The 19,393-nt window shown below is 46.4% G+C and overlaps 1 long non-coding RNA gene across 1 annotated transcript in view; it reads left to right on the forward strand.

Annotated features, from left to right (window-relative positions):
* The first annotated feature begins 3,696 nt into the window (after positions 1-3,696).
* Positions 3,697-19,393, forward strand: part of LOC137759709 (uncharacterized) — a 41,230-nt gene continuing 25,533 nt past the window's right edge. The window contains exons 1-3 of the long non-coding RNA XR_011073129.1: positions 3,697-3,783; positions 4,667-4,782; positions 17,968-18,178. This is a non-coding gene — a long non-coding RNA (uncharacterized lncRNA). The remainder of the gene's footprint in view (positions 3,784-4,666; positions 4,783-17,967; positions 18,179-19,393) is intronic.

Raw genomic sequence — 19,393 nt, forward strand, 5'->3', positions numbered from 1 at the left:
ACTAAGCTGAGCCAATGCCTGTTCACAGCTTTTGGGGGACAGGCACACAGTAAGTGTTCCATAATGTTGCTTTTTTTGTTTTTAATTGGAGTATAGTTGATTTACAATGTTGTGTTAGTTTCAGGTGTACAGCAAAGTGATTCAGTTATATATATTCATATATTCATTCTTTTTCAGATTTTTTCTCATGTAGGTTATCACAGAATATTGAGTTCCCTGTGCTATACAGTAGGTCCTTGTTGGTTATCTATCTTATACATAGTAGTGTGTGTGTGTTAATCCCAAGCTCCTGATTTAGCCCCCTGCCCCACGTTTCCCCTTTGGTAACCATAAGTTTATTTCAATATCTGTAAGTCTGTTTCTGTTTTGTAAATAAGTTCATTTGTATCATTTTTTAAAAATTAGATTCCACATGAGTGATATCATATGATATTTGGCTTTCTCTGTCTGACTTACTTCACTTAGGATGATAATCTCTAGGTCCAAACATGTTGCTGCCATTGGCATTATTTCATTCTTTTTTATGGCTGAGTAATATTCTATTGTATATATGTACCATATCTTCTTTACCCATTTCTCTGTCAGTGACATTTACATGGCTTCCATGCCTTGGCTATTGTAAATAGTACTGCAATGAACATTGGGGTGCATATATCTTTTTGAATTATGGTTTTCTACAGATATATGCCCAGGAGTGGGACTGTTGGGTCATATGGTAATTCTATTTTTAGTTTTTTGGTTTTTTAAAAAAATAAATTTATTTATTTATTTATTTTTGGCTGTGTTGGGTCTTCGTAGCTGCGTGTGGGCTTTTCTCCAGTTGCAGCGAGTGGGGGCTACTCTTTGTTGCAGTGAGTGGGCTTCTCATTGTGCTGGCTTCTCTTGTTGCGAAGCGCGGGCTCTAGGCGCACAGGCTTCAGTAGTTGTGGCACGCAGGCTCAGTAGCTCTGGCACGTGGGCTCTAGAGCGCAGGCTCAGTAGTTGTGGTGCACGGGCTTAGTTGCTCCGCAGCATGTGGGATCTTCCCAGACCAGGGCTCAAACCCGTGTCCCCTGCGTTGGCAGGCAGGTTCTTAACCACTGCGCCACCAGGGAAGCCCCTATTTTTAGTTTTTTAAGGAACCTCCATACTGTTCTCCATAGTGGTTGTACCAATTTACATCCCCACCAACAGTGTAGGAGACCTCCCTTTTCTCCACACCCTCTCCAGCATTTATTGTTTGTAGACGTTTTTTTATTTTATAAATTTATTTATTTTAGTTATTTATTTTTGGCTGTGTTGGGTCTTTGTTGCTGCGCACAGGGTTTCTCTAGTTGCCGTGAGCGGGGGCTACTCTGTAGCGGTGCGCGGGCTTCTTACTGCGGTGGCTTCTCTTGTGGCAGAGCACAGGCTCTAGGCTTACGGGCTTCAGTAGTTGCAGCACGCAGGCTCATTAGTTGTGGCTCTCAGGCTCTAGAGCACAGGCTCAGTAGTTGTAGCGCACGGGGCTTAGTTGCTCTGCAGCATGTGGGATTATCCTGGACCAGGGATCGAACCCTCGTCCCCTGCATTGGCAGGCAGATTCTCAACCATTGCACCACCAGGGAAGCCCTATTGTTTGTAGACTTTTTGATGATGGCCATTCAGACCAGGGTGAGGCGAAACCTCATTGTAGTTTTGAGTTGCATTTCTCTGATAATTAGTGACATTGAGCACCTTTTCATGTGCTTTTTGGCCATCTGTATGTCTTCTTTAGAGAAATGTCTATTTATATAATGTTGCTATTGTTAATGACCGAGGGCATGCCTCTGCAGAAGAGCACTGACAAGGTAGACAGCGAGGAGGCCACAAGAGAAGCAGACTTGAGAGGGTGGAGGAAGGCAGAGGAGGCCCTGAAGAACTGGAGGACGACCTGTTCTGGCATTCAAGGTCACTGTGTCTTGCTTCAGCCTACATTGCTCACCCTGCCTCCCACTGCTCTGGATGGCCACTGGGCCAGGACACCCGGGGCTTTTCCTACTTCCACAGTCCCCACCCTCTGAGGACCTCCTCCTCCAAGAGGCACCTTGACCAGCCCAACCCTTAAGAATCACCTGGCCCTTATCATAGACTGAATCACTAGGCTGGCTATAGAGATAACCAGACTCATTACAGTCATATCCACTCAGACTTGCAAAAACACACCTGTTCTCATCTAAGCACACAAGCAACCTCAAGGCATACCCCAGCCCTGGTCACAGACTCACAAATGTATTCCCATACACTCACGAACACACATAACCATAACGCAATCTCACCAAGGCACACGGAGTCCCATACACACACACACACACACACACACACACCACTGGCACACAATAGCAATACATACCCAAGTACATGCTGTCACACTCACAAACCCACAAATTCATGTCCATACACATATTTACATGCAAACTCAGGAAAGCCCATAGATCTCATACATATACACACTTGTTTAACATTTAGGCATATAAAAATATCCGTACATATACACAGAGACACGTTCTGAGCACACATACTCATATACAGCTATCAATGTGCTTATACCTATAAGCATACATATGCGTACATCATTCAAGATACACATACAAGACTTCCCTGGTGGTGCAGTTGTTGAGCATCCGCCTGCCAGTGCAGGGGACACCAGTTCAAGCCCTGGTCCGGGAAGATCCCACATGCCTCGGGGCAACTAGGCCCGTGTGCCACAACTACTGAGCCTGCGCTCTAGAACCCACCAGCCACAACTACTGAGTCCATGAGCCACAACTACTGAAACCTGTGCGCCTAGAGCCCGTGCTCTGCCACAAGAGAAGCCACCGCAATGAGAAGCCCGTACACTGCAACGAAGAGTAGCCCCACTCACTGCAACTAGAGAAAGCCTGCGCACAGCAACGAAGACCCAACGCAGCCATAAATAAATACATTAATTTTTAAAAAAAGGTACACATACAGACTCCTATACATCCTCCCAAACACACACACACAAAGACATTACAACAAAAAGAAAACCTGTCCTCTCTATGCACACAGATATGCTCCTGTAGCACATTTCGTTCATTCATCAATTCATTTATATTTTTAAAAATTGCTAAGGAAACTTCCTTGGGCCACCTTCCAAATTCAACCTTGCATTATAGCTATTGTGTAGCCCAGCAGAATGTGCCAGTAGATCATTTCCTCCTTTAAATTTCCACTTGCGGGTAGGCGATGTGGATTTTCTCTCTGCCTTGCAAGACCCGGGTTAGCAGGGCCCCGGCTCCCTCATCTCCGTCCCCTTCTAACTGCCCAGTGCTCCAAGGCCTCCACAGGGAGGGAGGTGATCACTAAGGGTCCGTGTCTAAAGGTGCCTTTCCCAGCACTAATCCAACCGCGGCAGGGGTGGGTCCGCGGGTGTGGCTAGGAACCGCGTGCCAACAAGGACACTCCGGGATGCGGGATGAGTGCCGGAAGCTCAAGACCTTCCCTTCGGTGCCTCCCCCGCCCCGACCCCCACCCCACACTCCGCTCTTCTCAGGCCCGCCAGCACCCACCCAGCCCTAAGTCGTCAGGCGGCGAGCGGGAGGACGCGGGGGCTGGGCTTTCGGCCTCGCCTCCCCCTCCCTTGCTCCGCCTCCCTCCCTTTCCCCTCTATCCTCCTTCCTCCTCGCTCCCCTCCCTCCTCCTTTGGCCCGGCCACGCCCGCCCCTTCCCCTCCCCCGCCTCCTTCCCCTCCCCTCCCTCGTGGCTCAGGCTGCCCGAGGCTGAGTCATCGCCGCGGACGCTGCCCGGAGAGCTGGCGAGCAGGTAGGGAGGGTGTGAAGAAAGCGACCCTGTGCGACCCGTCACCGCCACCACGAACAAGGCTGAGTCCCGGCGCATGGCCGTCTCCCCGAGAGGCCTGCGAAGAGGCACAGACAGGGCCCAGGACCGCGATGGGGAGGAGCGACGGGCCCCGGAAGGCGCTGATGCCGCCTCCCTTACAGCAGCATTTTGAAGAGCTGCACATAGGATGGAATCTAAGCGTAACCTTAGGTGGCATCCAGGCCAGGCATCGCAGACTGGCGGCCCACGGGCAGGTTTGGCCTGCACCTGATCTTTATTTGGCCCACACAGTGTTGTTTAAGTTTTAGCCAGATGCCAGTGTTTAAACACCATAGGCTATTTCATAGGGGGGAAATCTGATTCCCAAGTCTTGAAAAATTAGAGTATATGCCAACACTGGGCCAATATTTCCCATGACAACCGTAGCGTCCTGCTGAGTGGGGCTGCCTTCTTTAGTCAAGGCATTGCGTCCTCTAATTCACCACAGTCCCCACTACTCCTTCCTATTTCACCTAGGCCATTGAACTTCCTTTCTGTTACCTGCGAAGCCCCTGATTTAGTGATTCCTAATGTAGTCCATCCTACTCATTTCTCAGATGGGAATGAGGAAATGGAGGTGGGAGTTTCCCAGTCACGCAACATGTGGCCTTAATGCAGAAGGAGAATCCAGCTTTCCCTCACCTACCAATCTTCCACCAAACCATTTTGCTTCCTTTGGAATGCAGGCTAAGGAAAGGAATTGGCTTGTGAAAAGTGGGTCCCAGGAAATGATCTGGAGATCAGGGTGGACGCCAAATAGAAGATTTTTTGGAACAGTGATTAACCAGAGAAGGGTACAACAACTTCAGATTTCTTTCTATATAAGGGCAGATCTCTACTAAGGAATTGAGCAGAAGTAGAGTGTACAGCAGCCCGACTCTGGAGGTGATGGTAGCCTCTCAGGATCTTTCCCTTGGAGTTGGAATGGAAAACAGAACTAGGGTAAGTGGATGGATGGCACAGTTGGCAATTCTGGCAAATTTGGTTATAAGAAGTTGTTTTCAAGTCACTGGAAACTTGGCCTTTGAGACACTAGACTGTTGTATGAGGGTTGCAAAGACAATATGCCAGTTTGCTTGGATTATTCTCTAGTGCTTCTCAGTCTGGAATATGTACATGATTTTTGTAAGAGGAGAATTGTGATTCAGTAGGACAGTGATGGAACTGAAGCTCCTACATTTCTGACAAGCTTCCAGGTGATGCCAATGCTACAAGCTCCCAGACCCCTCTTTGAGTAGCCAGGCTCTGAACTCCTTGTGCCTTCTGTTTATTTGCAAGGGTCTTTGTTACAAGGCAGTCAAGAGGAAGGGCTCAGAATCAGAGACCTGGAATCCCAGCCCACCTTTCAATAGCCAGGTAACCTTGGGCAGGCTGCTTATCCTCACTGTGCCTCGATTTTCTCATCTGCTCAGTTGGAATCAAAGAACACTTACTTCCTTAGGAGGATAGGGAAGGAAGAGTGAACCGGACGTGTGGCCTCACCACAGTGCGTGGCTCATGGTGGGAGCTCTGGAAAGGTAGTTTGTGTTATCATGCTGTCTAGGGGATTGCCCATGGGCAGTGACACCCATAAGCAGCATGGTCAGGGAGGGGGAAATACGAGACATTGCAGGATGAGGATCGAACCCCTTCATGTGGCCTTACAGGCCATGTGTGGTGTGGTCACTACCCAGCCCACCCTTGCCGCACTCCCTGTCTATCCACGCTTCAGCCACGCTGGCTGCTTGTTATCAATAGATCCTTCAGCTATGGCACTTTCTCTCCTCAGAGGCCTCGTGCGTGGTGCTCCTCGTGCTTTAGCTGCCTGGCCCCTTCTTACCTTCAGTCTCAGCTCCTATTCACTTCCTCAGCGATGCCTTCCTTGATCCCCAAAGTCTTTAAAGTAAGGATTTAGAGGGTGTGTTCTGGTAGAAAGGGAGTACAGGGGACATCTCTTGAGGATATATATACTTATATATATATAAAGAGAGAGAGAGACCACTGTTTTTAATAGAGTCTGTGTTAATTTAGAGCAGCTTTTTGGGGAGGAGGTGGTCGGAGGGGAGGAGGAACTAAATACTGCCCCCGTTAGACTACAAAATGTTTTTTTGCAAATTAGAAAAAGGCACAGCTTTGAGAATTCCCTGGTGGCCTAGTGGTTAGGATTCCCGGCTTTCACTACCGTGGCCTGGGTTCAGTCCCTGATAGGGGAACTGAGATCCTGTGAGCTGTGTGGTGCAGCCAAAAAAGAAAAAAAGGCACAGTTTGGGCAGGACTGGATCTCCGCTCTCGCCTGCCCTCTCCACCCGTTACCTTTGTGCGGTATACAAACTGTGCAGCCTTAGTGCTAATGCTTCCCTGCGCAGCCTCGTGACCAGCTTAATCCTCATGTCTGGATTAAGTTCCTTTTAGAAGCTCTCTTCACTCCATAAAACTCATCACACATCGGAATTAGGTGTCTTGAGAATGGTTAATTTAAAAATCCAGTCCCCTGTACTAGACTCTATATTCCATCAAGGCAGAGACTATCCATCTTGCTCTGGGCTGTATCCCCAGTGCCTAGCCTGGTGCCTATAACAAAGCAGGTGCTCCATAAATATTTGCTGAATATAGTTGACGCTTGAACAACACAGGTTTGAACTGCGTGGGTCCACTTATACCTGAATTTTTTTTCAATAAATACTACTGTAGTACTATATGAGCCACAGTAGGTAGAATCTGAGGATGCAGAACTGCAGATAAAGAGGGCAGGTTTAAAGTTATATGCGGATTTTCCGTTATAGGGATGGTCAGTGCCCCTAAATCCTGTGTTGCTCGAGGGTCACCTGTATTATAGGAGCTCATTATCTACCAAGAGAGATAGGACTCATCAAAATAACCATAGCATGAGATGGGGACTAAATGTTGCAGCCCCAGGGAGGGAGGTGTCACTTCTAGCTGAGGTCATCTGGGAATGCTCACAAAAGAGGTGGTGTTTCGGCTGAGCCTAACAGAATAGGTGGAGTTCATGAGACCCACATGAGTGCGAGGGTGTTCTTGGCAGTGGGAACGCAAAAGCAAAGGTACGGAGGGAGAAAAGTTCATTGTGTTCCTTTGACATGTCACACGTTGTGATCAGCAGACTGGCCAAATGTGTTTTGTGAATTAGCTGCTAATATTTAAAAATAAGATTTCACATATAGATCCAGATTTCTCAATTCTCTTGAAAAATTGAAAGATCCCAACAGGCAGCAATTAATTGACATCAAGAAGTGACAGTCCCGGGGCTTCCCTGGTGGCGCAGTGGTTAAGAATTCGCCTGCCAGTGCAGGGGACCCGGGTTTGATCCTTGGTCGGGGAAGATCCCACATGCCGCGGAGCACCTAAGCCCATGCGCCACAACTACTGAGCCTGCGCTCTAGAGCCCGTGAGCCACATCTACTGAGCCCGTGTGCCACAACTGCTGAGCCTGTGCTCTAGAGCCCGTGCTGCACAACAAGAGAAGCCACCGCAATGAGAAGCCCGTGCACTGCAACGAAGAGTAGCCCCCGCTCTCCGCAATTAGAGAAAGCCCGCGCACAGCAACGAAGACCCAACGCAGCCAAAAATAAATAAATGAAAGAAATTAATTAAAAAAAAAGTGACAGTCCCTTTAGAAGGTCTATGCTTTTGCTCCTGTTTGCCATAGTCCACACCTTTCCCCGTGGCATTGTTTTTTAAAAAAATATATACGTATTTATTATTTTTTAAATTTTTATTTATTTTTGGCTTCATTGGGTCTTCGTTGCTGCGTGCGGGCTTTCTCTAGTTGTGGTGAGGGGGGGCTACTCTTCGTTGTGGTGTGCGGGCTTCTCATTGCGGTGGCTTGTCTTGTTGCAGAGCATAGGCTCTAGGCATGCAGGCTTCAGTAGTTGTGGCTCACGGGCTCTAGAGCGCAGGCTCAGTAGTTGTGGCACATGGGCTCAGTAGTTGTGGCTCGTGGGCTCTAGAGCGCAGGCTCAGTAGTTGTGGCACACGGGCTTAGTTGCTCCGCGGCATGTGGGATCTTCCCAGGCCAGGGATCAAACCCATGCCCTTGGCAGGCGGATTCTTAACCACTGCGCCACGCCGCCAGGGAAGTCCCCCCCATTGCATTCCTATACTCTTCGCTCATTATTGTCCCTTGCTGGCCTGGCTGTGCGGCTGGCTAGCAGACCATCTGCTTGACTTAATGGGAGTTGTAAGGAAAGGTGGTTCCCATCTTACAAGTCCTTAAATGCCAGACTAAGGAAGTTGGCCAATACCCACCCTAAAGGAAACGAGCCATTGAAAGTTTTTGAGCTTCTAGGTTCAGTAAGGCTGTGGTGGACTTTAAGAAGATCCTCATGGACTGTAAAAAGAGGCACAATAACCCAGAGCAGGGGCACGAATGCCACGGCTTTTTTTTTTTAAACTGGTGAATAACAGGCCTTCTCGTCTAATGAAGTAAGCTGGTAACTGCAGGGATTTCAAGGGTCTTCAGCTCCACAGAGCACAGCCAGGCCCGAGTTCAAAAGGAGGACCCTCAGTCAAGGAGGCTGGTGAAGTTCTGGAAACCGAAGGAGTGGGGAGCTCTGCATGAGGCTTTAAATGAGAAAAAAAAAAACATGGACTGACTCATAGTTGGAGGACAGGTACTTCCAAAAGGCAGAATTTTAATCTTAAAGGTTTCTAATGACTCACACGTAGACGACATCCAACTTGCTTTTGCTTAGCCTTGAATATTTGCAAATACATTATTTTGCTTTAAAAATAATTGTACTTTTCTTCTGTTTATAAAAATAATATATCCTCATCAGGAAAAAATGGAAAATGTAGAAAAATGAAATGAAGATAATAATCACCAGTAATCCTACCACCATTGTTAACATGTTGGTGGATTTCCTTGTTTATTTTTTCAGTGTATTTACGCTTTTTTAAACAAAGTTGAGGTCACATTTCATATATAACTGATTGCCCTTTTTTGACTAATACTATGAATCGTTCACCATGAGAATGTATTAATGCATCTTCTTGTAAAACTTTTAAATAAGGTAAAATTCAGAAAAGAAAAACACTATTTATTAGCATTTTTCTGGTTTATGAAATATGCTTTGAAAAAACATTTTGCCTCTTTGTTTCTTCCCATTCTCAAAGTGTAGTCAGGAATCTGACTTTTTTCATCATGCAAAACAGATACTGTCACCCTTATTTTACTGAAAGAAATGAGTCACAAAGATGAAATCATTTACCCCAAATTGATTAGTCAGCAGCTAGTCCGGGGTAAGACTACAACCCCCAGGCCTTCTGAGTCTGGCTTAGTGCTGTGAGAGGAGGGGGGATACACAGGCTGCTCTTTCCCACTGCCATTACATTTAGTTTAGAGAATGCCAGCTGTGCTTTATTTTTTAAGTAATTATTTATTTTAAGTTCTTGTCTTTTTTTTTTTTATTTTTGGCTGCATTGGGTCTTCCTTGCTGTGAGTGGGCTTTCTCTAGTTGCGGTATGCGGGCTTCTCATTGCGGTGGCTTCTCTTGTTGCGGAGCATGGGCTCTAGGTGGGCGGGCTTCAGTAGTTGTGGCGAATGAGCTCTAGAGCACAGGCTCAGTAGTTGTGGCACGGGCTTAGTTGCTTCACGGCATGTGGGATCTTCCCGGACCAGGGATCGAACCCGCGTCCCCTGCATTGACAGGTGGATTCTTAACCACTGTGCCACCAGGAAAGTCCCTTTATTTTTTTAAAATATTTATTTATTTATTTATTTGGTTGCGCTGGGTCTTAGTTGCAGCTCGCTGGCTCCTTAGTTGTGGCATGCACACTCTTAGTTGAGACGTGTGGGCTTCTTAGTTGCAGCATGCATGTGGGATCTAGTTCCCTGACCAGGGATCAAACTCGGGCCCCCTGCATTGGGAGAGCAGAGTCTTAACCACTGCATCACCAGGGAAGTCCCCAGCTGTGCTTTAAATTCTGGGAATCAAGGAGGCTTTAAACTGAGCACAGTTAATCTGAGTATACTTCGTGGAAGAGGCAGATTTTATGCAGCATCTGGAAGGTTTGTCCAATAAATAGATTAGTCAGTGGCAGGCACCCAAGCCTACTGATTCCCAAGTGAATAGTAATACCGGGCTTTATCTTGTGGCAAGCCTTACTAAGCCCTTGAACACTGCTTATGTTATTTAATCCTCACACCCAACTGTGTGAAGCACTGCTATTTTCATTGATTTAAAAATGAAGAACTGTGGGGACTTCCCTGGCAGTCCAGTGGTTAAGACTCTGCGCTCCCACTGCAGGGCACTGGTTCGATCCTGGTGGGAAACTAAGATCCCATAGGCAGCATGGCCAGAAAATAAATAAATAAAAATTAAAATAATAATAATAATAAAGAAACAAGCACAGAGCGGGGAGGTCTCACAGCTAGTGAGTACCAGGGCAGAGGTTTGAACGCAGGTATCCTGGCCCCAGAGCAGTTACCGCATTCCATCCACACACCCTCCCTGCCTGAAGGTTGAAGGTTGAGCAGCAAGGTCCAGGCTTTGTACCCCCGCCGTCACTGACAGCTGACCGGTTGTGCTCAAGGGACCGAGGGACGCACAGGCAGTGCTGGGGATGCTGCGCTGTTTTGGGGACTGTGCGACAACAGCCAGCCGGGGAGGGCGCCCGGAGCCCTCCGAGAGGATTCCCAAAGTGGGAAAATATAAATAAAAAATGAAAATATAAATAAAAAATTCCCCAGAGCATTAGGCATCCCGCGGCCATTCCTCAGTGACTGTTTCTTGATTCTTCTTTTGATTCCGAAATAAACTCCAGCCTGAAAGGATAGAATCTAGAGGACGACTTGCATTCTAGTCCTGCCTCTGCCACTATCTGATTGTGTGATCTTGGGCCAGTTACTTTCCCTCTCTGGGCCTCGGGGATTAAAGCTGGTCCTTTCACCTGGTCTTTGCAGTTCACGTTCCAGCGTGCTGTGGCCAAAACAATGCTGGACCTTAGGGATGACTCGGTGGCAACTGGAGCTGTTCGCCATGTGCAGGGGTCCGTGGGTGCTGGGCCCACCCTGCTCTTGCTCCGCACCCCAGCGTTTGCGTGCGCAGGAAGGCTCTCGGGTGTCCTGGGGAGAACCCAGCCCAGCCGCATCCCCGGGCAGTGCACTTGGGAGTGAGGACACGCACGCGGTCGGAGGCACTTGAATTCCTTCCTAAGATCTCTGTTCCCCAGGGCGCAACTCGCCTGAGGAGGCGCCCAGCCTTGCGTCTACTAGCTCAGCCCAGCAGCTCCACTCCGCCTTCACCGGGCAGCCGGTGATTCTCAGGCACAGCCATGCCTGCCCCTGCGAGGAAACCTTCGCTGGCTCCCCACTGCCCCAGGAATAACATCCAGACTCCTCAGAATGGCAGAGAAGGCCTGCTTCCACCTACCCCAACCTGCCTCTCCAACTCTTTTGCCCTGTCACCTTAATGCAGAGCTTTGTAGTTTTAAAAGCAGGGGCACCTGGATTCAAATATCCTGAGTCTGCCTGTTTCTGGCTTTATGATCTTTAGGCAAGTTACCACACATCCCTAAACCTTGATTTCCACACCATTAAAATGGGGGTGGTAGCACCCATTCCATAGGACTGTGTGAGAAATTAAATGAATCACTTAGCATGGTTCCTAGAACATGGTAAACTCTAATAGGCCTTAAGTGCCTGTCCTTATTATTATAACAATTCTCAGCCTCATTTGGCTACCACCTCCTACTTGCTGAAGCTCAGCACTCTTTCCCAACACTGTCTCCATACCTGGAAAGCCCTTCCCTGTCCCTCTTCTCCACCCAGTAGGCTCCTACACACTCTTTCAAGCCCTGTTCAAAAGCATTGCCTGTGAAGACATTTCCCTCCTTCCCACTTCCTTCTTCCTCTCTCTGCCTGTCACCACTATATCCCAGGGGCCATGCTTAGTGTCACCTATGGTGGAACAACCAGCATTACACACCTCTCGGTAGGCTGCAGTAGACTACACAACTCCATCTATTTTTGCTCCTGCCAAAAATATTGAGCCTGAACCTAATCAGGTCTTTAGAGCTGGCTTCAGTTTACAAGAATTTCAGGGGATAGAGGAACACGTTATGTAACCCACAGAGAAGCAATCGGGCAAGTCCAGAACGTGGGACAGTTTATAAGGCAACTGATGTGATTTCTTAAAAGTCAACATCGTGAAAATACAACAAAAGCAAATGCACTGGAGGAGGAGGTTCTAGATTCAAAGAGATCCTAGAGTCTAACAAGTAAATGTAAGATGTGATTCTTGATTGTATCTTGGCTTGTTTTCTTTTTAAAACAGCTGTAAAGACCAAGTTTTTAGACAGTGGGGGAAATCTGACTATGAACTGCGCATTAGATGATATAAGGAAATTATTAATTTTGTGAGATGTGGTAAGTGTATTGTGGTTATGGAGGAGAATCCTTATTTTTTGGAAATGCATGCTTAAGTGTTCAGGGCTGAAGTGTTAGAATATCTGCACTAAACTTTAAAATAGTTCAGCCACAAATTTAACATATAATAAGATGAAGTAAATATGGTAAAATGTTGGCAATTGTTGAATCTATGTGATGATATGTAGGTATTCATTTTATAATTCTTCCTACTTTCCAGTATGTTTCAACATTATCAGAATAAAAAGGTCTATTTATTTATTTATTTAAAGTTTTCCTTCTCCAGGGCTCCCACAGCAAGTTTTTAGACCTTTATTAAAGAACAAATCACAATATATGGAGGCGACATATGCCAGTGAGTCTTGCCATTCAGATTACAGATTACAAACTCCTGGCAGTAGGATCCAAAGTCTGGATCAACTGTATTTCTCACAGTGCCAAGTTCATAATAAATACTCAATAAACATTTGTTCAACGAATGAAGACTTTACTCGTGCTACAGTGCATTGTCCATCAATAAACTTACTCAGTAATCTCCAGAATGAAAATGATAATGACAAAATTTAATCAAGCACTTACTATGTGCCAGGCTTGGTGCTAAGTCCCTAACATGCACTATCTCGTGTAACCCTCACAGCAGTCGGAAAAATGTTGATCCCATTTTACACGTGAGAAAACTGATACACAGAAAGGTGAAGAAACTTGCCCCTAAGATCACTCAGTAATGGCAGAAGCGTGTGGTTCTAACCATTACACTATGTTGCCTTGTCCCTCTCTGGCACCATCCTGTTGGCACAGGTAATTATGTAGGTACGTGTTTTAGTACCTACATCTGCTGAACTAGGAGCCCTTCAAAGGCAGAGGAAAGAAAACATGTCTACACAAAAACTTGTATACAAATATTAACAACAGCATTATTCAGAATAGTCAAGGAATGAAAACAGCCCAAATGTACATCACCTTGATGAATGGATAAACAAAATGTGGTATATCCACACAATGGAATATTATTCAGCCCTAAGAAGGAATGAAGTACTGATACAATCTACAATATGCATAAATCTCGCACACATTACACTAAGCGAAAGAAGCCCATCTCGGGGACTTCCCTGGTGGCCCAGTGGTAAAGAATCCGCCTTCCAATGCAAGGGATGCGTCTTTGATACCTGGTCAGGGAACTAAGATCCCACATGCCGCGGGGCAACTAAACCCGCGCACCACAACTACTGAGCCCGTGCGCCCTGGAGTCCACACGCCACAACTAGAGAGAGAAAACCCGCACGACCACAACTAGAGAGAAGCCCGAGCGCCACAATGAAGAGACCGCACTCTGTAACGAGAGATCCTGCATGCCTCAGCGAAGATCCTGCGTGCTGCAACTAAGACCCGACGCAGCCAAAATAAATAAATTAATTAATTAATAAATATTTTTTAAAAAGAAGCCCATCTCAAAAGAGCACATAATATATGATTCCATTTAAATGAAATGTCCAGAATAAGCAAATCCATAGAGATAGAAAGTAGAGTAGTGGTTGATTAGGGCTAAGGGGTTGGAGGATTGGGAGGTGATAGCTAAAGGGTCCAAGAATTCTTTTTGAAGTGATAAAAATATTCTATGATTGATTGTGGTGAAGGTTGCACATGCTTAATATATCAAAAACAATTGAATTTACAATTTAAATGGGTGAATTGTATTGTGTGAGAATTGTATCTCAATAAAGCTGGAAAAAAAAGCAGAGGAAATATCTTGTGCACCAGTGAATCTGCCAAGCTAGTTGAGTGAAAAAAGAATGAATGAATGAATGAATGAATGGCTGTTTCCATTGCAAATGACAAAAATCTACCGTATTTCCGAAGTGTAAAATGAATTTCCTTGACAGCCTTACAGGCATGCTCGCTCTTAGCTCCCAGGAACTCAATTATATACTAAGAAACCTGATAATTCAATAAATAATTCCTGAGGTTGCCAGTGCTACTCCAGAAGAAAAGAGAAATGCACAGATGATTTCTTTCAGATACAAACTGTGGGATTGCTGAACAAGGAGCTGCCAGGATGTTCTGTCTGGGAAGGGTCCTGGAGGTCTCACTGTGATCTGTTTCTACTTGGCAAACCTAGATTCATTTATTTGGGCTCATCTGACTATTCCTGTGTTTTTTTTCTCCTTGCCCTGGTCATTCAGAAGGACGGTTGTAAATGAAAGCTCCAGGATAAAATACTTTATGAGGTTCTGTGGAAATAACTTAATAGGGAAAGACCCAAACACTTCAGTGGGTGTCCGTCAACTGGCAGGGAAGTTGCTTGTTCAAAATGTTGGTTCCGGGCCTCATCCCTGGAGATTCAGATTCAGTGCAACTAGGGTGGGGCCATAGAAACTGCGTTTTAAATAAAGCATCTGCGGTGTCCTTGATACAGGGGACGCCTGGCCATATGAGAAACACTGACCTAAATAAAGCATAGACAGGAGGAACTGAAACGTGTACATTATCTCAGGCAGAAAAATGGGTTTGCTTAGGGATCTTAGAGATCATGGAATTTAAAGGTTTTCATGCTGTGCCCCCTGGAACTCCTTAGGACTCCATGGAACACTTGGAGGGGCTGTTGAGTTGGTGGAGGTACAGAGGTGCAGATAGGTCTACCTCAGCACATGCCCCTTTTAACAGCTCTATTTCCTTTTTTTTTTTCTAAACTAAGATATTGGGTTCTATTGCTTGAAAGCCATTAATCATGCCCTGTCCCTCATATGCAAGTGGAAAAACTGAGGACTAGAGAGGAAAATATTTTCCCAGGGTAGCAGAGTGACAGCACACTGATGGCAGAACCAGGGCTGCCACCAGGGCTTCACTTCCAGCCCAGGGCCCTTCCCACTAGGGAATGCCAATTTGGACACATCCCTTTATCTCAGGGTGGCTTTCCCTCTCTGCCTGCAGCAAATCCCATACAAGACAGGAGGGCCTAGGCTAGGGTAAGAGGAATGAGGCATCCTGCCTCCAGCACAAAATTTAGGGTGGTGCCCTAAAATTCAGAAATCAAGACAATATTTTAATACAATATATTAAAAATCAAAATTAATGCCAAAAAATGCACGATGAACAAAATACCAAAATTTTACATAAAAGTAAAATCAGTACTGATTTTTCCTTTTGCCCCAAGCTTCAATATGGCTCTCTACAGCACTATTACTTATCCTGCTTTCATTTAAAGTTTTGGTATTTTGTTCATCATGGATTTTTGGCATTAATTTTGATTTTTAAAATATTATATTTGAACTTCCCTGGTTAAGAATCTGCCTGCCAATGCAGGGGAAACGGGTTCGAGCACTGGTCTGGGAAGATCCCACATGCTGCGGAGCAACTAATCCCGTGCGCCACAGCTACTGAGCCTGCGCTCTAGAGCCCACGAGCCACAACTACTGAAGCCCACGCGCCTAGAGCCCGTGCTCCGCAGCAAGAGAAGCCACCCACCGCGATGAGAAGCCTGCGCACCGCAACGAAGAGTAGCCTCCACTCGCCGCAACTAGAGAAAACCTGTGTGCGTCAATGAAGACCCAATGCAGCCAAAAATAAATAAATAAATAGATTTATTTTTTAAAATAATAAAATATTGTATTCAAGTATTATTTATCTAGGTTACTAAGTTTTTTTGTGTTTCCCTTAACTTGGTGCCTGAGGCAGGTGCCTCATTTGCCTCACCCTAATCTTGGCCCTATAGAACAGGTCTTTTGGCAGATTGCTGAGTAAATGCCCCATTGTCCTCTGGGAATCCCTCCAGATCCTATCACTTTATTTGTCTGATGGAACTGATGTTTGTTCGGTCTCACTGTGACATTGCCCTTGCCACTTGACCTGCAGAGAGGTTTGTAATCTGCAGGGGATATTTGTTTTGCTGACCCAGCAACATTCTCCCCTCTCTGGGGACAGTAATTGTTAAGTTGCTTGGGTTCATTCCCTCCCCATCTGTGCAGCTGACTCCAGCCCATAGCCTAGAGGTGGGCATGTGACTCAGCTCTGCCAATCAGAGGCTTGCATCCCCTGGCCACAATGATTGGTTCAGTAGTGGTCATGTGACTCAGTTACAGCCAATGAGACTCAATTCTGGAGGTCTGGTCTGAACTTCGGGAAAGGGAGACTTTCTCTTTTCTGCGGTAGCTGAGAGGACAGGATGTAAGCCACCTCGGGCAGCCTCTCTGAGACACAGAAGACTGCAGTGTGGATGGCAGCAGACAGAGGCAAGGAAGAAACATCCCGATGATATTGCTTGAGCTCCTGGATCCAGCTGTGCACAAGGCAATTCTATACTCTGGACTTAAGGGAAGTGTGGGCCAACTTTTGCCCAAGTCAGTTTGAGTAGTGTCTCTGTAAGGAGTAGTGTTTCTGTCACATAGCTGATTCACTCCTTCCCTGCAGTCTTTCCAGGCTGTCCCTGGAAGATGCCTTGGAGAAGCCCAGCACCAGACTTCCATCCTGAAGATCTTCATCCAGGTGATGGCATCCTTCATCCAAGGGCAGCCTTAGAAGGCAGAGTATTGGTGACAACAACTCTAGATACCATTACTGAGCAGTAGTACCACTGTCAGGTCCTGTGGTAAATATTTACACACCTATATACTCATTTTCTCCTATAACAGCTCTACAAAGTAGATTCCATTACTAACTCCAGGCTGAAATCCGGTCCATCCATCCCCAGGCCAAATGTCCCAAATCACCAACTAGAGGCAAAGGGAAGGCCCCGGTTAACCAGCAAATGAGCCTGCTCCCCACTCCATTGTGCTCTTTTGTAAATGGATAGACTTTCTAGGAGGCAGACTGTTTCTAAGAACAGCTGAGCCTGGGTATTAACAAACCCGTATCCCCACACTTTCCCATAGCACTGTCAACATCTTGAAGTAAAAAACCTTAGGCCAGCTAGCTTCCTTTGACTTGGGAGTGAAGCTCAGCACCTCAGGCAGCACAGGCCTTCAAAATGAGTGGTGGCCTGTATGAGAAAAGAATCTAAAAAAGAATGACTATATGTACATGTATAACTGAATCACTTTGCTGTACACCTGAAACTAACACAACATTGTAAATCAACTATACTCCAGTAAAATCAAAACAAAACACAACAAACAAAAAATTAGTGGGTGGGTCGACTCACTGACTGGCCGTCTTTGCCATCTTTTTTTTTTTTTTTAATTTTTATTTATTTATTTATTTATTTATGGCTGTGTTGGGTCTTCATTTCTGTGCGAGGGCTTTCTCTAGTTGTGGCAAGCGGGGGCCACTCTTCATCGTGGTGCGCGGGCCTCTCACTATCGCGGCCTCTCTTGTTGCGGAGCACAGGCTCCAGACTTGCAGGCTCAGTAGTTGTGGCTCACGGGCCCAGCTGCTTCACGGCATGTGGGATCTTCCCAGACCAGGGCTCGAACCCGTGTCCCCTGCATTGGCAGGCAGATTCTCAACCACTGCGCCACCAGGGAAGCCCCGCCTTTGCCATCTTTGCTCATTTATTTATTCAACAAACATTGAGTGCCAGCTATATGCCAGATCGCATTCTCAGCACTGAGGATACAAATGTTGAACAAAACTGGGGGCAGTCTCTGCCTCCAGGGAGCTGACAGTCTTGTCAAGGAGGCATGTATTAAACAAATAATTGCACGTGCAATTATTTAATTACAAGTATGGTAAGCAATGAGAAGGAAAAGTTCAGGCTGATATGAGAATGTGCAATAGAAGCATCTTAAACCCATTGGCAGACTAACTAAGCAACTTTATTCATTTGACAGGTGTTTTTGGATTGACTGCTCAGTGCTAGGCACTGTGTTTGCTGCTGAGTGCTGGACAGAGAGGGGAACAAGGCTCAGCCCCTGCCCACAAGGATCTCGCCATGCACAACAAATACACCATCTGACCAGCTGTCCCACCTGCAGCCTGTGAGCAGCTGCAAGTTTACAGCTTTGACATCCACTTGAAAGAACACCATGCCTGCTTCCACAGGTGAACCAAATATATTTGACTGGTTCCATTGGCCTCATATTGGTCTTACTATGTCTTTCTCTGACCCTCAATGACTTTTGCTCTCTAGGGTTGGAAAAGTTGGGACAAATGGTCACTGAGCTTATTGAGAATGTTTTATGATGCTCTGTAAAAATAGGGTCTTGGGTGAAAAATACACATGGTCTCATTGGGAGAAGAAGGCATCAGGAAAGGGAAGGGACTGGGGATTGAAACTCCCTGGGCTTTGTGGCTCCAGCCTGCTGAGGACAGGAGCTTGGCTTTGATGGCAGGCCTTTGGTGATATTTCTGGCTGCCTGTTCCCAAGGGTACGAACCGGAGTGTGTTCCCAGCTCACCACGGGGAACTTTCTGGATGGCTTTATTATTCAGAGCATATGATGCTTTGGCTCCAGTAGCCGGAGACAGTCAGCGATTCTGCAGAGCTCGGTTCTCAGCAGCAGAGGTGAGCATGTGGGTGGTTTCAGACACAAGAGGTTTGGCTCAGTCCTTCTTAGAGCCAGCCTCCCGCAAAGCAGCCATAATCACTTGGCCCGCTGGGCCCTAATGCAGGCCTGAAATGTGACAGCGTGGGGAGAAATGGGAAGGGAGTGGCCTCTGACTGTATCCCCCCTGGACTGAAGCACTTAGAGGGTGGGGAATGCAGCTGATTCTTTTTTGTATCTCCCAAGCCTGATGCCCTGGGACAGGTGTCTTGTATCTCATATGTTGAGAGCTTACTATATGCTAGGCATTAGTTCATTTAATCCTCACAACAACCCCATGTGATAAGTTCTGCTATTATTCTCATTTTATAGGTAGCTGAGGCTCAGGGTCGTGGAGGAGGAGCCACACAGATTACAGAGCTGTGCTACCCTGTCATGTCTCAGCATGGCCCTCAGAGAGCAGACAGGCAGCAGAGTGGGGGGGTGGTGAGGATTCTCTTATATGTGGCTGCTTGGGGTGGGGCCTGGAATAGAAAGCAGCTAACTCCTGGGACAAGCCTTCAACTTGGTACAGAGCCTTGACCATCCTGGCTCTAAGAAGTATGGCATTAACTGTTTGGAGAATAACATAGAATGTAGCATTTTGTCGCTTCACTAATAATAATAATTATTTCTTTTCAGTCACTGAGTCAAGGGCTTTATGTATATCATTTCATTTAATCCTCATATCAAGCCATGAATAGGTATTATTGTCCTTCTGAGGAGAGAGACAT

This window comes from Eschrichtius robustus, chromosome 2 (assembly GCF_028021215.1).
Source record: "Eschrichtius robustus isolate mEscRob2 chromosome 2, mEscRob2.pri, whole genome shotgun sequence".
In the NCBI taxonomy this organism is placed as follows: Eukaryota; Metazoa; Chordata; class Mammalia; order Artiodactyla; family Eschrichtiidae; genus Eschrichtius; species Eschrichtius robustus.